Source organism: Tympanuchus pallidicinctus, unplaced genomic scaffold (genome assembly GCF_026119805.1).
Source record: "Tympanuchus pallidicinctus isolate F22 unplaced genomic scaffold, pur_lepc_1.0 scaffold22, whole genome shotgun sequence".
In the NCBI taxonomy this organism is placed as follows: Eukaryota; Metazoa; Chordata; class Aves; order Galliformes; family Phasianidae; genus Tympanuchus; species Tympanuchus pallidicinctus.
Genome location: NW_026294739.1, coordinates 1,801,825 through 1,818,567, shown reverse-complemented (window position 1 = coordinate 1,818,567; position 16,743 = coordinate 1,801,825). Strand labels below are relative to the sequence as shown.

The window sequence follows — 16,743 nt, the reverse complement described above, 5'->3', positions numbered from 1 at the left end:
CTCCAGTACTGCGTTCAGCTTTGGGCACCTCAGTACAGAAAGGACATGGAGGTGCTGGAGCAGGTCCAGAGAAGGGCAACAAGGCTGGGGAAGGCTTGGAGAATACGGCCTACAAGGAGAGACTGAAGGAATTGGGGCTGTTCACTCTGGGGAAAAGGAGGCTGAGGGGAGACCTTACTGCTCTCTTCCAGTCTCTCAAAAGGTGCTTACAACAGAGTGGGGCTGGTGTCTTCTCATTGGTGACAGGTGACAGAACGAGGGGAAATGGCCTCAAGTTATGCCAGGGTAAATTCAGGTTTGATATCAGGAAAAACTTTACAGAAAGGTGGTTAAGCATTGGAATGGGCTCCCGGGGGAAGGTGGTTGAGTCACCGTCCCTGGATGTGTTTAAAAACCATTTGGATGTGGTGCTCAGGGCCATGATTGAGCAGAGGGCTGTTAGAGTTAGGGTAGGATGGTTAGGTTGTGGTTGGACTTGATGATCCTTAAGATCTTTTCCAACCTGAGCAATTCCATAGAATTACTTATGATTTGAAAGGGCTTTCTAAAGCAGAAAGTGGTCTCATGTGCTCCTCCACCTCAGGCCTGCGTTCAGGTATCATGAGTTTGACTCGTCCTGTTTGATTTCGCCCACCTTTTTCAGGAGTTGCAAAATCAAGTTTGCATTTATACGAAAAACATTCACAAACGGTGCCTTAAGAGCTCTGTATTTTTTCTACTTGAACTTCGTTGCTTGAACATGGATAAAGACAAAGAGGTGCTCTTCCAGAGGACGTAGGGCCATAATACAAGGAAAACCACCACAGACAGACAGACGAGTCCCAGCTCTGACACTGCCTTTCTCAACGTAAGGCTATGATGAAAACTGAGGCCTTCTGCCAACACGTTCTTCCATCCACCTTTGTTTCTGCTCATGCTAAACATCAGGGAGGAAATGAACTCTTGGATAAAGTCACTCTGCTGAAGGACCCACAAGGGTGGGGAGAGCATGGCTCTAAATAAATGCCAGCTATGATCTCATTCCTGAGTATCTGCTGAATGCAGACGAATGAGAAAGGAGCAAGCACACGTGTCAGGAGACATATTTTCTCTGAGTTCATACGTTCACAGCAGTAGGGAACATGAACTGCCTCTGCCTTTCACCCCCACCCTTTATGGGATGCCAGTTACTGTCTTGTTACACATCAGTGTATGGAACTTACCCAGTGAACTCCCTTTTCAGAAGTGAAAGCAGTAAGAAGGGAGGAAAGCGATGCAAAAAGCCTGCTGTAAGTGGCAGGGGGAGCCAGGAGGGACAGCAGAGCCCATGGGGACCAGGCTGGGGCAGAGCTGAGACCTTGTCTCTGGGCTGGAGGAGAGCTGCTGCTTCACCTGGTCCTTGGAACCTACAGGGAGGCTTTGCAAAAGGTCTGCTTCTCTCTTCTTCTGTCTCATAAGGACCATGGGGCTCCACTTCCCAACTGTGCACCAGCACGCAGCACCATGCATGCGTCCTGCTGCTGGGGCATGCTGTGCACAAGTCAAGGACATTTGCTCTCTGCATTTCCAAGACTTCCTGATGCCCTTAGGTGCTACGTTAATGCTGCTCTACAGAATCAGAAGAAAAGAGTCCTGCAAGCTAACTCACAAAAAAGATATCGTATTCCAGGTGAATACCTAATGCTTTGAATTTACCCTGCTGGATTTTAATTGTGGGCAATGCTGCACTATGGGGAGACTGAACATAAAAGCCAGCTGTAGTTACCAGACTTTATTTTTGTTCCTAAGGCTAGGTGAGCTGGTGAACATATTTATTTAGCAAGGGGATGACATAAGGGACAGCTCCATGGGGCTTAAGAGCACCTCCCATCACAGGGTCACAACCAACCTCAAGGGCACTGAAATGCAGCTCTGCAACACCACGCTGACTTCAGACCCCCCTGTTGAAAGCACTGCAGCCACGTCTGCCCATGCCTGACACACAGCCTGCAGCAGAGCGTGACCATGAAGCTGGCTGAGATATCAAAGGGGGTTTTGCCTTTTTTATCTTGGATGGCACGGTACTGATGGAAATACGTTCTGTGGTAGCGATGAACTAAAGACAAGGCTGTCTGCATGGAACTGGACAGCACTGTGTCTTCAGCACTCACACAAAAGTGCTGCTCTCTGTGTGCTGTGCTACGTTCCTGCAGAGCCCAGGGCAGATTCCAGTCATTCCAAAACCAAAGACAGCATTAAGGATCCAAGAGGCGAGCACATCCAAACTCAGGTTTCCTTTTAATTCATTTCCTTACAGCCTGTACTGATGTGCACAGCGTATCCTATCAGCAAAAAGTAAGAGCATCACCGTGTAAATCTCTTTCCAGGGGTCAACGTGAGAGCACAGAACTATTGTCTAGGGAGAGCAAGGTTATTTGCTTTATTCAAAACCACTTTTTTCTCATTAGCTGACAGAGACAGGGAAGGGAGTAGAAAAATCGATAAATATCATAACTTTAATAATAATCGCATAGGGAAAAGTTGAAATGAAGTTAAATAAATGAAGTTTAATAATGATTTTTAATTACAGGGGCTCTCATTTCACTTTTCCAATGGATCTTAAAATCCCTGCCCTCTGAAACCTCACCGTATTTATGAAATAATGAATAATTCAACACGGCTGCAGTTGACACCTTACACGCCGCTGATGGTGACAGCACTGCAGTGATCAATCTGCAGAATGCCTTCCTCCAGAGCTCCTATATCTGCCCGCTCACACAGCCGTGTATCACAACATCTTTCTTCGCCTCCAACTTTGCGTAGAGGTGCCAGCAGAACTGAACTGCCTCCACGTGACGCCTCCTTTGGGGCTGGGAGCAGAGCACGGCCCTGGAATCACAGCAGGATGGCACTGCTGGCTGGGGCAGGGAGAGGAGAACAAGCAGGAATGTGCCCGCGGGAGAGAGGCGCTGCGATGAGCCCCGGCACGCATGCTGAACAAGTGAGAGTTTTGTCTCTCTTAGGACAATAATTTCTGGAATCTTACAGATGCCAAATTGTTCTTAAGATCTGAACAGGAGATGAAAAGCAAGAGAAGCTGACTGCTCATTTACTACAAACGAAGTCTGCCCCGGCCCCTTTTCTTAGAATATCCCATCACCATCAATGCACTGAAGTGCTGTTTGTTTGCATTCAGCAGGGAGAAAGCTGTGTTGCTGAGGGCTGGGGGATGTCAGCAAAGCACAGGGGATGTACGGATCCACAAGCATAAAAAGAAATGAAAAGGCTCCCATTAAAAAACAACAACAACAACAAAGCAACCTCAGAAAACCAAACAACAAAGACACTCAAACTTCAGAAGGAAGTTTCCCAGTGAGTGACAGAGCTGTCACTAAGTTTCACGATGGGGAGAGAGGAAATGGCTTTAATGTTCTGCCTTAATCAGAGCGAAGCAGGGACCTGAGAGAGCATCACCTGCACTTAGTGCTGCTCTACTGAAGGAGCTGCAAAACTGTTAAGAAATTGTGCCACGGTTCACATTAACCCAATTTTTTAGGCTGTGGGCTCTTAATTCAGTCGAGTTAGATTCTGGGGGGCAAACTTAAGCCAATTAAATAAAGCCCCCTCCCTGGGAGGCCAGGCTGGATGGGGCTGTGAGCAACCTGGGCTATGGGAGGTGTCCCTGCCTATAGCAGAGGTTGGAGCCAGGTGATCTGAAAGGTTCCTTCCAACCCAAACCATCCTATGAAAGTATGAACATCAATTTGTGGAGAGCTGGGTTTGCAGGCGATTTGGTAACAACTGTAAATACGGTGCAGATGGTGGGCTGCAAACAGCTATGCAGTTGAGTAATTTCATTTCCATGCAAGCTAAGGTGCAAAACGATCTCATTCATTATGATTGGCAGGACTGGGGTAGACACGAAGGGAAACAGGGTGAGCCTGCGGCTCCCAGGGTTCAGAAAACTACTCACAGCTTATTAGCAAAATCTGTGGGTTGTTTTTCCTCGCTCCGCTTTGAGAAGTTGATTGACTCTAAAATGCTGTTTGCCAAGCAGAAGTGCCAGAAGCTGTGCTGCCTGTGCATTCATCATTTCACAAGTCCCTTCCAAAACCACATCCCACAACCACCAGGTGAGGAGGAGTTCAGATCCCTCTCAGAACCCACTTGTGGGAAATCCCACAAGTCTTCAGTTCTGCTCAAACTCGGTCCTTCATTCCCTTCAACTCACTCTCTCCGCCACTGCACAGAGAGGCCCTTCAAAATAACGTGCACACTTAACTTTCAGTCTAAATTTTAAAGGGTATTGCAACAGTAATGGCTTTTTCATTTGGGGCTAATCCCAGGGAAAAGCCCTAGCTCTCTCAGGAGACTTCAGTTTTTATTAGTCATTTGGAAACGCAGGCATTTTTAATGTGATTTGGAAAAAAAATATTGGAAGTTTGCGCTCTCGTTTACCTGCCAAACCCAAGAAAGAAGCAGCATTAATGCTTACCAGGCAATAGGAGAAAATCTTCCTAACGACTACAGGAAAGAATCTGCGCTGTGAGCCCCTCGGCATGCCAGAGGGGAGAAGAATCTGCTTTGTGGTGGCATCTCTCAAGAAGTCCCTGTGGCGGACTGGAGGCTTCTGTAATGTTTCCCTGTGCCCAGCCCAGAGCTGTGCACTGATTCACAGGAGACAAGCGTGGCTTTGGATCCTTCCTAAAGCCATCGGCATCAGACCGCCAGCTCCAGAGGGGCACCAGGAGGGACAACAAAGTGCAGACCCCACGACACTTTGGGTTTCACTGTTTCTGTTCCTTTCTGCAGAATGACATGCTGACGGAATAGGATTTCAGCTGTTACAGGCAGGAATATAATCTCGCTCCTGCAGTTTGAGAGGTAAATGCAAGAAAAGATCAGATGATCTCCAGAAGTCCTTTCCAACCTGACTGTTTCTGGAAATGGTTGAAAATGTTTCATTTTCTTGTCAATAGTATCATTAAAAAGTTGAGATTTAAAAAATAACCCTGCTTCTATAGAGATTGGGTTAGATCTGCTATTGGCCTTACTTGCTCTGGGTGTGAAGACATTAAAATCTGGAAGAATGCTTCCAGAGCATGTAAGACTACACATTAACCTGTGATTCTGTTACTAGAGTTCCTGCATTATGATGTGAGTTTGATATTTATTAAGTATCTTTGAATCCAGCACCAAATGCTAGTAACAGAAATAACTCCTTAGTATGTCTTCCATGTTGCAGGTCAGTAGGTTGAAGGTGTGGAGGTCCCTCCAAGAGCCAATGCAATGTTTCTGGGTACAAAACTAGAGGTGCTATTCTATTTGCTAACGGTTCTTTGCCTGATGCAGCACAACCTGTATGCTGAGCTGACCTCGTGCTGGGTTAGGACAGACCTGGGCAGCCTGCTCTGGTGGTTGGTGACCCTGCACATAGCAGGGAGGTTCAAAGCAGATGATTACTGTGATCCTTTTCAACCGAGGCCATTCTCTGATTCTATGATTAAGCAAATCCTAGCACCACATCTCTGAAATCAGTGAGATAGCGCAAAGTACCAAGGTCCTTTGGAAGCTCAAGTGCCATTTCACTTGCAAAGACTATGCTTGCTTTACTGGAGCAGAAATTACTTCAAAACTGCCTTTGGATGGAAGCTGAGCACATGAAAACTCTTGGGAAGCAAGCTTTGGTTCTGCTCCTAGCACTAGCTTCACTACAACCTGATATTTCTTACCCAAAAAGAACAAAAAGCAGAGAATTCTGACTGAACAGACTTTGTTTTGTTTCCTTTTTCTCCTTCTTTCAGAAGAATCGCTGATGTCAAAAATGTCAAAACACAATCAGAGAGGTCTTTCCTCTTCCTCTGCATGCTTTCTGACAGTATTTAATCATTACCTTCCAAATTAGTTTCAGAACGATGGCAAATAAACTGCAAACCAAGTGCAGCCAGGAAAGGCAGCAGCCAGGGATAACGCCAAAGCCTGAATGGTGCTCATGCTCATGGTTTCCCTGGATCTTGTACACTTTGGCTCCTTCTTTTGGGTGATGGGCTGCCTGGGTGAGGACTCACCTAATTGTGGTGTTTCAGTAGACCTACACAAGCTGAACGGCCATCGATCAATCCACAAATAGCAAAACTTACTCTACATGCCCAAATTCTGAGATGCAGAAATGGGACAAAGGATGCTGTCTTTAAGGAAAAGGCAGGTTTTACTCTTGTGTAGATCAAATCCCAAATCCAGACCTGTGTCTGACCTTTGGCTGCAAGGAATCTCACACAAGACAACCGCACAGGATGATTTGCCATACTACAGAGTTTCCAAAACAGCTAAGATAAATAAGGAGGAGAGCACTGGCAGGAATTTGGAGGCAGAGCAAGCGCTGTGGGATTGATGCAGGTTTACCCATGTGGAGCTGAAACTGAATTCTAAAAAACTGAAGAGAAGGTGGATGCAATGCTCCATCCTGGGCTCAGCACCTTCACGAGTCAGGCCAGACCGCTCAGCATCACCTCCACATGACAGAAGTCAAGGCTGGCTTTCACCTCCATTTGTTGTCCCACAAGGCTGAGGCTGCGGCAAACGGCTGCAGAGAGCTGCGGTGAGGACTGTGCTTGTGGCAGCAATCTGTGCTCTCCAGCTCTTTCCTTCCAGACCTGGATGGTCTGTGTGATGGCATGTAGCTCACTCTGATGGGTTGCTAAAACTGTTTTCTCTGCTCCTATCCCACTAGGGAGCCTTTCTCCACCACCTGCAGCTCCAAGCTTCGGAAACACATATCAGCCTTCCTCTCTCTCCCCCCTGTATCTCTTCCTCTTACTAAAGTTCAACATAAAAACCCCTCTGTGTACAATATAGAGTGATACACTCATTACTTCTTGCAAGTGAACTGAGCATAGTGACCAATTACACAAATGTACCTTTTTATCTCCCATCACCCCATTTGTAGAATGCTTGTGAATGTAATATTAATTTTAGAGTGACTTTATTGTCACTCTAAAGCTCTTTATTGTGCATTTCTTATTTCTGATACATAGCTCTTCAGCATAGCTGGACAACATGCTTTTCTGCTGGTCACATACACTTAATTACAGAAGACAAGGGGATATCTTCTGCCTTAAATCATGCCCCAAGAACTACATCTGAACACCTTAGATTTTTACTCTAGATTCTCTGTCCCAGAAGAAGAAAGCAGACCAAAGAAATAGATGGGCAGGATAAGGAGGGAATTTCTAATGCTGAGCTGTGGCCCAGCAGTTCAGCAATGCTCTGTGCAGCTGAAGCACTCCTGCATCTCCAGAGCTGCAGCCCAGCCCCAGGGCCTTGCCTTTCCACGAAGGCAGGAAGGAAAAGGGTTCTCAAAATTCAAAATTGTAGGATTTTGGAGAGGGAAAGAGGCAACCAAGTCACCAGATCTACATCTGCTGAAGGAACTGAGGTCTGATGTGCCTGCAGGACCAGAGATGGGGAACCTCTCCATAAGGCTGCACTCTACACAGGAAGATCTCTTTGAAAGGTGTAAATGCTAACTACCACAGTTCTACTAATGCAGCCAGCTGGTGCTTCTGCTGAGCCTGGCACCTGCCCCAGCTGCTGTCTGCAGGACCTGGTGTTCAGCAAAGGCCAGCAGATTGCCTCCCAGCCCTGCAGGCCAGCTCCCATGGAGCAGCGTGCTGCTGGAGTCTGGAGAGATGCCATCTGCACAGCACCGCTGCTAAGTGCTCCCTGCAGAAGGACATCACTGAATCACTTCTGGGGATGGAGGACACCAAACTTGTTTAGCTCTTTCACAGGACACTCTGACATGCACTTCACCACCTGCAGAACTGAGGGGCTGGGTCCTGTTCTCACGGATTTTTTCAGGGTATGGACCCTCCTCTCATCATCTCCAACAAATCAGGGCGCATCACGCACCTCTTCCTTCACACACAGGATGACGGGGCAGCTGCCTGCATGACAAACCTGCACAGGCTGTATCATCCATGGGATGCACCATCCACACAGGGTGATGGGACAGACCAAATCTGCTCGACGCTACTGCTGAGGAACACCACGCAGCAGATCTAACCTGCGAAACGGCCAGCGGAGCGAGAAGGCGGAGAGGAGTCACAAAAGCCATTAGGAGGGAATCTGAGACAAAGAGCCTCCCATCTGCTTGCTGCAGGACTTCCACCCACCTCTTCCCATGTGCAGCAGGCAGAGTGGAGCTGAGCATGCTGCATTACTCCTTCCCTTAGAAAGACTTCTGGGGTTAGTGAATGATGACACTACAAAATACACAGAAAGGAAGAGTGATCTGCTGGCACTGAATCACGAATTTTCTGGAGAGATTTGATGAAAATTAATGAGAAATACATGTAGTCGTGGTTGTATTAGCCAGTATTGACTCTCTTGAACTAGTTACCAGATGAAATCACGCCCTGGAATGCAGTCTGCTTTGCCAGAAGCATTAATTCTTTCTGGAATTCAGTTTTGCAACCCAAGAAACAACCATACTCTGTCTAAACTGGAAGTATCAGGCAACAGCATTGCATTTTAAGCATGTACTGAAAGTTTAAGTAAAAAGGAAAACAAACAGGCCTTCTGCTTCTTTACCTAGCTCTGTCAGTTCATTCAGATGTCCCTTTCAGGGCTGCAAAATAAAAGAGACACCTTTAAAGAGTTAGCTGGCTTCCAGCACCACCAAAAGGCAGGCATGGCCTCTCCTGCTCTGCTGCTGTGCTCTGTCAGCCTCGGGGGACAGCAGGGAACACTGTAAGAAGGCAAAAAGAGGGAATCTCTCTGAACCCCAACCCAGAGAACCAGCCAAGCTTATCACAGACCCATTTCCATTTGGGGTAGAAAGCCTTTAAGCGACTCAGTAGGGACACATGCTGCACAGGGAAGGTGAAGAACAAGCTTATCGTTTTGCTAATTGTAGAACAGAGAATGATGAGTGAAAACCGGGCTGAGTTTTGCCAGGTTAGTCTGCACTGATCTGTGTGAGTGGGAAGTAATATACAAGAGGGAGGATGAGAGCTGAGAAAGAAAGCAGGGAGCGATCAGGCTGCTGCAGGACACCCACACACCACAGCAATGCTCCCCTGTGCACAAACGGACATGATGTAATTCCCACCTCGCATTTACTATTCTGCTAGCTCGTTCCGTATCTGGGGAAAGCTACCTGAACACGAACACAGCAGGGAAATCACCCATATGGGCCCTGCATCCATTTGCAGTACAGAATTTGGTTCCTCTGAATGTAAGTACAGCACAGGAGTCAAAATATGACCTCTTTCAGTGGGCATGTGCTATTGGCTACCAGCTCCAGTGCCGTGGAGGGGCACGCATACCCCTGCAGGAGCTGCTTGTTGGAGGCATGCGCTGCAGGCAGCCAAGCAAGAGCAGCTCTGGGGTGTTCAGGGGGGTGCTGGAACTGACCTGCAAATGGGAGAAGATCCATGGCTTTCTGTCATACCTGCTTGAAGTGAGTGAACACTAAGGCTGGGGCAAAGGCAGCCCGATGCAGAGATGCTCTGCCTGGCCCAAGGCAGCCTCTGCTGGCCTCCGTGGGGCTGTACCAGTTAATTCAGCGAGAGGAGTGATGCCAGCACGGAACATTACTTTATTTGCGGCTGTGCCTTAGGAGGGACAGGTCATTCTTCACATTTACCTCTCTGTATTACAATAAAGCACCGCACAAAAGCACTTAATCTTCACTTGGGCCAGCAGGAGCTTTTTGCACCGATTGGTATGTCAGAGACGTGCTGGCTTTGATACTGAAAGGGCAGTGATTTTCTTACAGCGAATATGCACATATGTCATGGAGGCGATGTGTTCAGAACAGGGAGACGGGAAAAAAGGAGAACAGAAAGCCAGCAGCAATCTTGCTTATCTGTGCCATGCTGTGCTCACAGCCAGGAGAACTGCTATCTGCATCGCTGCGATACGGCCTCGTGCCTCGTGGGACTGCAGTAACCATCTTCACATGGAGAACAGCTAACAACATGCTACATATAAAAGAGCTTGCCACAACCGATCCTCAGCCGCTCCACTCAAAGACTATTAATCTAATTTCTTCATGATTATCTCTTCAGAAATTGGATCCAGCTGTTCAGCAATCTTCAGTGGGAAGTTAATGAATATTGCTGAGCTTGCAGAGCAAAATGTTGAGCTTCAAAAAACTTCTGGGTTCATTTTTAATCAAATGCTTTAAATTCTTGGCTTTTATCTATTTTGCAAGCTTCAGAAGTAGCCCTGGCACTCTTTCATGTTGCTTACTTGATACTTTTTGTAAGAAGAAACTCAAAACGCGTGTATTAAAATGCATCATATTGTTGCCCTTTTAGCCCACATGGTATGCAAAATTCAAAGCCTTCGCTATCTTGTTCCCATGAAAAATTGATAGGGCTCCAATATTTCTTTGTGAATAACTAAAGCTGCACAAGAATCTACAAAAAGTCCTATTTTTTTCTGAACACGCTAGGGATTAAAAAAGGAAGAAAAGGGCTCTGGGAGGCTGGCAGGGAGCTGGGGGCAGGTACTGCACACACAGTATGCTGCCAGCCAGCCCTCAGCACCAGCTCTGAGTGCTGAGAGGTGAAGGGGGGTTTGGGTTGGTGCGGTACAGCTGTCCTTGGCCTCCTGATGCAGCCCTCACAGCGCGTGCTCAGGAAGCCCTGCCTCGGCACCCTGCCTTTGGGACAGTGCTCAACCTCTCTGCTTCCTTTCCCCTGCTGCTGACTCCACGGAAGAGTTAAAAAGATGCTGGGGATTCACCAGATCAGTGGCCTTGCTCCTGCAATCAATGTCCACTGGAAACAACATCCACCGTGGGACTCAGCTTTGGCTTGGCATCCCTTGTTCGCTTCATTATTTAGCCTTAATGTGAAAGATTCATTGCTGACACAAATGTGGCCAGATCTGTGCCTCAGAGCTACTTTTACTTCCCACCCCCCCAGAATTTTCCCCCACAGCAGGAGCACAGCAATGCAGCCACCTCTCCGTGCTCCCACGGAGCCCTGTGCTGCTCCTGCAGTGCCCCGTGCTTCAGCCCAGGCAGGACACAGGCCAAGGTACTCCCCAGCCCGGAGACCTTCTCACCCCCATACACCACAGTGCAGGGTCCCTTCTGGGATCTACATCACACCCGTTTTCCCTTTGGGACCAGCTCTGGGCATGCAGCACAGGTGGATGCACTGTTGCTCTCTCAGGCCGACTTCTCAGAGCCACCTTCCCACCCTGTCATCTCTATAGAACTATTCTGCCACTGATGCTCGTGTGCATTGCTTTTGTATTTTACAGTGTTAGGCATATACAGATCTCTATGACAGATCTCTATATTCTTTCATATGTCTGTTTTCTAAGCAAATGCTAACAGGGTAAGTGTACCCTCAGCTTCAGTCTCTGCTTGCCTGTTTCTTCCAAATTAGTTCTGCAGGATCTGAGTGCTCTCTGTGGCAAGCTGGTTCTCTGCTGTCTTTATCCACAAGCTGAACACTGGCACATACAGAAATGACAAGGCACATTTTTGTGGGAGATAAACTGAGCTTTGGTCGGAATTTGCTCTTCTCTATATGAAATAATAATAAGAAAAAGTATGTAATTGTTGTACAGTCCCAGTGACTTTTAGGCATATCCACTCTTACACAGACCTGTGGGACATGAGGAGGCAAGAGTTTATGGTAACTGAGGCACTTTTACATCAGTTTACTATCAACAGGAAGCAAACAGTTTGAGAAATGCCAGACAAATGGTTTTCTGAAATCTCGTGGCCTTATAAAGTAATGCTTTTAGGCAGCTAAGCAAGGGAAATCTCTCGAATGAAACTAAGTGATAGCTCACCATCAAATGCGCTCACAGAAGGAGACAGCAATGCTTCAGCCACAGGAAAATTCACCCTGCTATCAAGTTAAAAGCTGCACTCGGCTAATTATGAATCCAGATAATAATCGTGAGAGGAAGCAGGAGAGACTGTTCTGTACAGGTTGAAAAATGCATTTATCCCCCGAGAAACTCCTCTTGCACTTCTATAAACATGTGGTCTTGCATCCAAACAGCCTGATTTCCAGCTCAGCTCTGTGACAAAGGCTTCTCTGCTGGCTGGCTCACCTGTAACTTGCTGCCTGCCTATAAGGGGTACAGCTTTCACTGCCAAATGCAAGGTGGGAGTGGAAATCCAGGCTTTCACAATGTAAGGTCTGGTTTAAGAGCCAGCCTTACATAGCTGCCTTTGAAAGATAGGATACTTCTCATTTTCACACCACAAATTTCACTCTGTGTAGGACATACGCTGCATAGCACCATGATGGATCTCCTACCTGTGGATTTAACATCCTCTGATTGCGAAAGCCACGTTTTTATCTTGGACTACTGAGTGGCAACTGCGGGGAAGGGAAGGCTTCAAAATGCTGCAAAGATTTGCAACAAGGTCTCATTAACTTGCATTTTATTCTTGCAAATTGGGAAATCCAGTTAAAAATGTCCCTGTACATAGTATTCTCCTCTCCTGTAATATCCAGGATATTGGTAGCAGCTGCTTGAGCAGCGCTCTGCACTGCAAATGCAGACTCCAATCTTTCAGTGTAATTGCCGGGCGCTGTGGAATTATAAACACCGGCAAGTACATCACAGGTGGAAAAAATCTCCTCATATATAAGGCTTAAAAAGATCTTACACTAAATTGACATTTCACTACTTCCCCATGTTAATAAAAAGCCTCACAAGCAGCATGTATTTTGAGACCAGCTCTGATGCTCACGGCTCGGCACACACATCCCCAAAGATGTAATTTGTACTTTGATTCTGAGAACATGTAACACTCACTGTATAACAGAGTAAATTCATCCTCTATAAATATTTTTGAGGTAACTTCAAAGGCTGGCTGGAATCTCTCCCACGGAAAGCATGCAACCTCTAGGATTACATGCATGAGGAGGGCAGCCCAGTGCCGGGGATGACAGCGATGTGACAGGCTCCCCTGCCAAGGTCACAGCATCATGGCCAGCCTTGGTGCCTGCTTTTACCTAGAGACTCACCAGAGTCCTATGTAAACTGGGAAACACCTAATCCAGCCCCTAGGCAACGGATGCCCACATCAAAAACAAAGCCTTACACAACATGGTGGACTGGCAAGGCCAGGGGAGATGCAAAAGAATGAGGACACGAGCAGTAATGACAGCTTTGACCTACGTGCACCTTCATCGTCCTAACAGCTCAGCTAATGTTCCTAAAAGGGCTGCTTCTTGTCGATGAGGAAGCACTGCTGAGGAAACTGTTCTGCTCCCTGTAAAGAACCTTCATGGAGGAGAAGCAGCACCTTCTGAGCGTTTAGGCTCAGAAATGACCTTAATTCCTGACACTGGAGGACCCCCAGCATCCCCCCACCCTGTGCCCTTCGTCCTCGGCAGTGCCAGAACAGCTGTTTGACAAGGCTGAATGCCAGGCTTCATCAGGCAACTGGGCCAGGTAAAAATAACCCCCAAAGCACTCGGCCCTGGGCACCGTCCTGCTTCGGCCCTGCATCCCACGCCAACCCCAGCAGCTGCAGGAGGTCAGGGAAGATGGAAGGAACAGCAGGAACAGCCTCCGGCCTCACTGAAGTGTACTGCTCTTTGCTTCATTTTACATACTAAGAAAATAACAATTTGGTGGAATTTCCCAGGCTGCACCACCAGCAAAAGTGCAGCTCGGTGGCTTCAGATCCAAAGCCACCCACATAACCACAGCGCTGACGGGGTGACAAATATCTCCTCGTGCCCAGAGGTGCTGATGGCCCTCAGGAGAGCAGGCGAGATGCAGAGCTGACCCTCAGCCTGGACTGCCCTGCAGAGCAGTTCTGACAGCTGCACAGCAGCAGGGGCTGGGCTCAGGGCTGCCGTGCTGTAGCTCTAGACCTCAGCACATCCCTGAGCCTCTCCAGCCCCTTTCACATTGCCTCTTCCACAAAGCCCAGCTTCTGCCAGCCTCCTGAGAGCATTTCTGTGCAGATTTCTCCCTGGCTTTGGCTTTTCCCATCTCAAATGTGCTGCATGGTGTTGTGCCCAGAAAGCGCTCCTGCTGTGCCACAGAAGCAGCACAGGCCCCTGTCCCTACAAGGGACCAAAGGGAGTTATAAAATTAAATCACTTTATGTAGTTCCAACTTACTAACCACGAGATGTCATATGAAAGCGGAGCCTGCGTCTCGATTTTCTAGGCTTCCCCAGCCACGAGGGCTGTGTCTGTGCCCTCGGTACAGTTCAGCTGTACTTCCCCTATTCGTGAGCTTCCTGTGAGTCCAACCAAATTGATGGGATAATTACATTATAAACATTTACTAGGAGGCAGCAGAATTTTGGGCAAACTCCACTAGCTGTAGCACCGCATCCCTATTCTCGATTATAAACCAGGCTCAGGATTGCTAAAGCTGATACCTGAAAGACTGTGATCAGAGAAGACACAGAGCTATGATGGGCCGTCTCAACGCAGAAGGAGTTTATTAAGCCTGCAGGGCACAGACATTCCCGCAGCTCCCATGTTCTCCCTGTTACAGAGGTTGGCAGTGACATCAGGAGCAGGGCAGTGTGACTCCCAGTGAAGGACGAGCCAGCAGCCACAATGACTGCCCGCGGGGCCTTGGGGAGCTCGACCACTAGCGGCTGCAAGAAGCTGTCCATCAGTGGAGCAGGTCAGTTTGCACTGATCCTTTCTGGGGCAGCAGGGTGGCCTGGATGACCTTCTGTGCTTTCAGCAATTCCAGTAAAAGCACAGGGACCAGAAGCCCGATTCTAATCTCTTCTCTGAATACAACTTTTTTTGTCCACGCAGTTATTGTTAGTTTCTCCTATTGCTCTACTTGCTAGAGAGCAGGGATTAAAGCAATTCCTCATTAATACGAACATATAAAGCATGCACAGAGACAAATTCATACATGATGTGAATCTCTAGCTATATTTGTCTCTATAACCACTTTCTACAAAACATACATGTGTCATTTCTGTAAACAAGAGTCATTGCAGACGATCATGAAAACAGTAGATGGGAATGAAAATGGAAGAGACAAGCATTAAGGCTACAGATACCGTAGCAGTAATTCCAGAGCTGCTAGTCACGGCTGCTATTTTTAAAGCAGGAACAGCTACATGTCAGCCTAGTCACATTCTGCTTATAACACAAATGAGCGACTGCAAGTCCTGAAGCCAGAACAAATAACTGACTGCCGTGGCATGTTATAACCATCACGCTCCAAAACATCGCAGGTATCACTAGCGCTTCCCTTCTGCACCAGTATGTGCCAAACTGAGTAAAATAGAAGCTCTCAAATAAAGGAATGTTCTACCGCTCATTTTGCACTGCGAGAAACCAGAGGAAAGGGCACAGTGACACATCAGAACTTCAGTGTGAAGGCCACAGAAGGCAGCAGAAGCTGCAGCTTAGCACTTACATTTCAGGTAAGCCCTGAGCAGAGCGGTGGCTTGCACTGAACTGAAACCACAGCTTGGGACAGAAACAGAAACCAGGCAGACGTTTCCTGGCTAGTCTGCTTAGCACACCCCATGACAGCGGCTCAGCTCTAATATACGGTCTAATATAAAATACACAGAAGATGGAGTTTGCTACAATAGTTGTTTACATATTCTAAGCACACTACGGGATTCTTACACAGCAACCAGCTTCCACTTGCACAAAGTGCAGCGCAGCTCCTTGCTGGATCATGTTCATTCTACCTCAGAATGCACTTCTGCTCGCTGAAGAGGATGCATGAAGAGGCACTGCAGGCACACTCATTGGGGCCAGATGAGAAACCTGGTGTCCTGCGTGCATCCACATATACTGTCTATGGCTGTCGAACACCTGAGTATAGGCAGGCAAGTTTAAAACAGTATGTAACTACTACATACACACATTCCTGGGGAGATCAGATGTCTGCTCTCAAGAAATGACAGAAAACGATTGGAGAAAATTTATGAAAACTGAAATAATCACCATGCAAATCAGCAAAGTGGGTTTGAGATGCAGAGGGATTTAATTCATCAATTTGCACAGATTAGGCAAAACTGAAACTCACTGCATTAAGAGCTCCTATTTATTTCTTAAAACCTTTCTTGGCTAGGAGCCATTAGGTGCTCGTAGAAGATTAGAATTATTGGTGTTTGATGGGCTCTCCTGAAAGGGATGGAAGGGAGAAAACAGCAGATTTGAGTCATTAGAATCATCTTCTGTTAACTCCTGTATTTTACAAGAATATACTTCTAAAAGCACAAATAGACGACAAATTGCCTAACTATTACCTAGCATGATTCCTGACTGCTTCCAAACATGCTTCCAGGCAAACCGCCTGCACTTTGAAAGTGTTCTTCTTCTCTCACACTGACACATACCAGAGCTGAAAGATTCATTTTACACACCCTTTTGTTCTGTCCCGCCACGTGAACACTCAACAACTCTTCCCCGATAGCAAAACAGCTCTTACACACCACTAAGCTAGCTCCCCTTCCCTTTTAAATAATGTAAGCAAGCTGACTTAATTCAAGATGAAGGATGAGCCCCGGTGACAGCACGCCTCCGTTCATTAGGCTGCGTGCAAATCTTCCTCGAGCAACTCCTGTTGAGATACCTACAAAGCAACCATCACATCTTCCCTGCTCTTCTCCCCACTGCTTTTCTCCTCCTAGACAGCCCTTGTTTTGGAGATGAGGCCCCTACCAAAACCTGTATGCGTTTTGGAAAGCGCTAAAATCATTCTAGCCAGTTTGATTTGCAGATTAACCTCAGGTTTTTATTGGGCAAGAGATTAGCATCCTAATGCATTTCATTAACTGTGTATCAG

General features: G+C 47.2%; 1 protein-coding gene across 1 annotated transcript in view; it reads right to left on the bottom strand.

Moving 5' to 3' along the window:
- HS6ST1 (heparan sulfate 6-O-sulfotransferase 1) overlaps positions 1-16,743 on the bottom strand; it is a 168,644-nt gene that overhangs the window by 32,685 nt on the left and 119,216 nt on the right. The window lies entirely within an intron of this gene.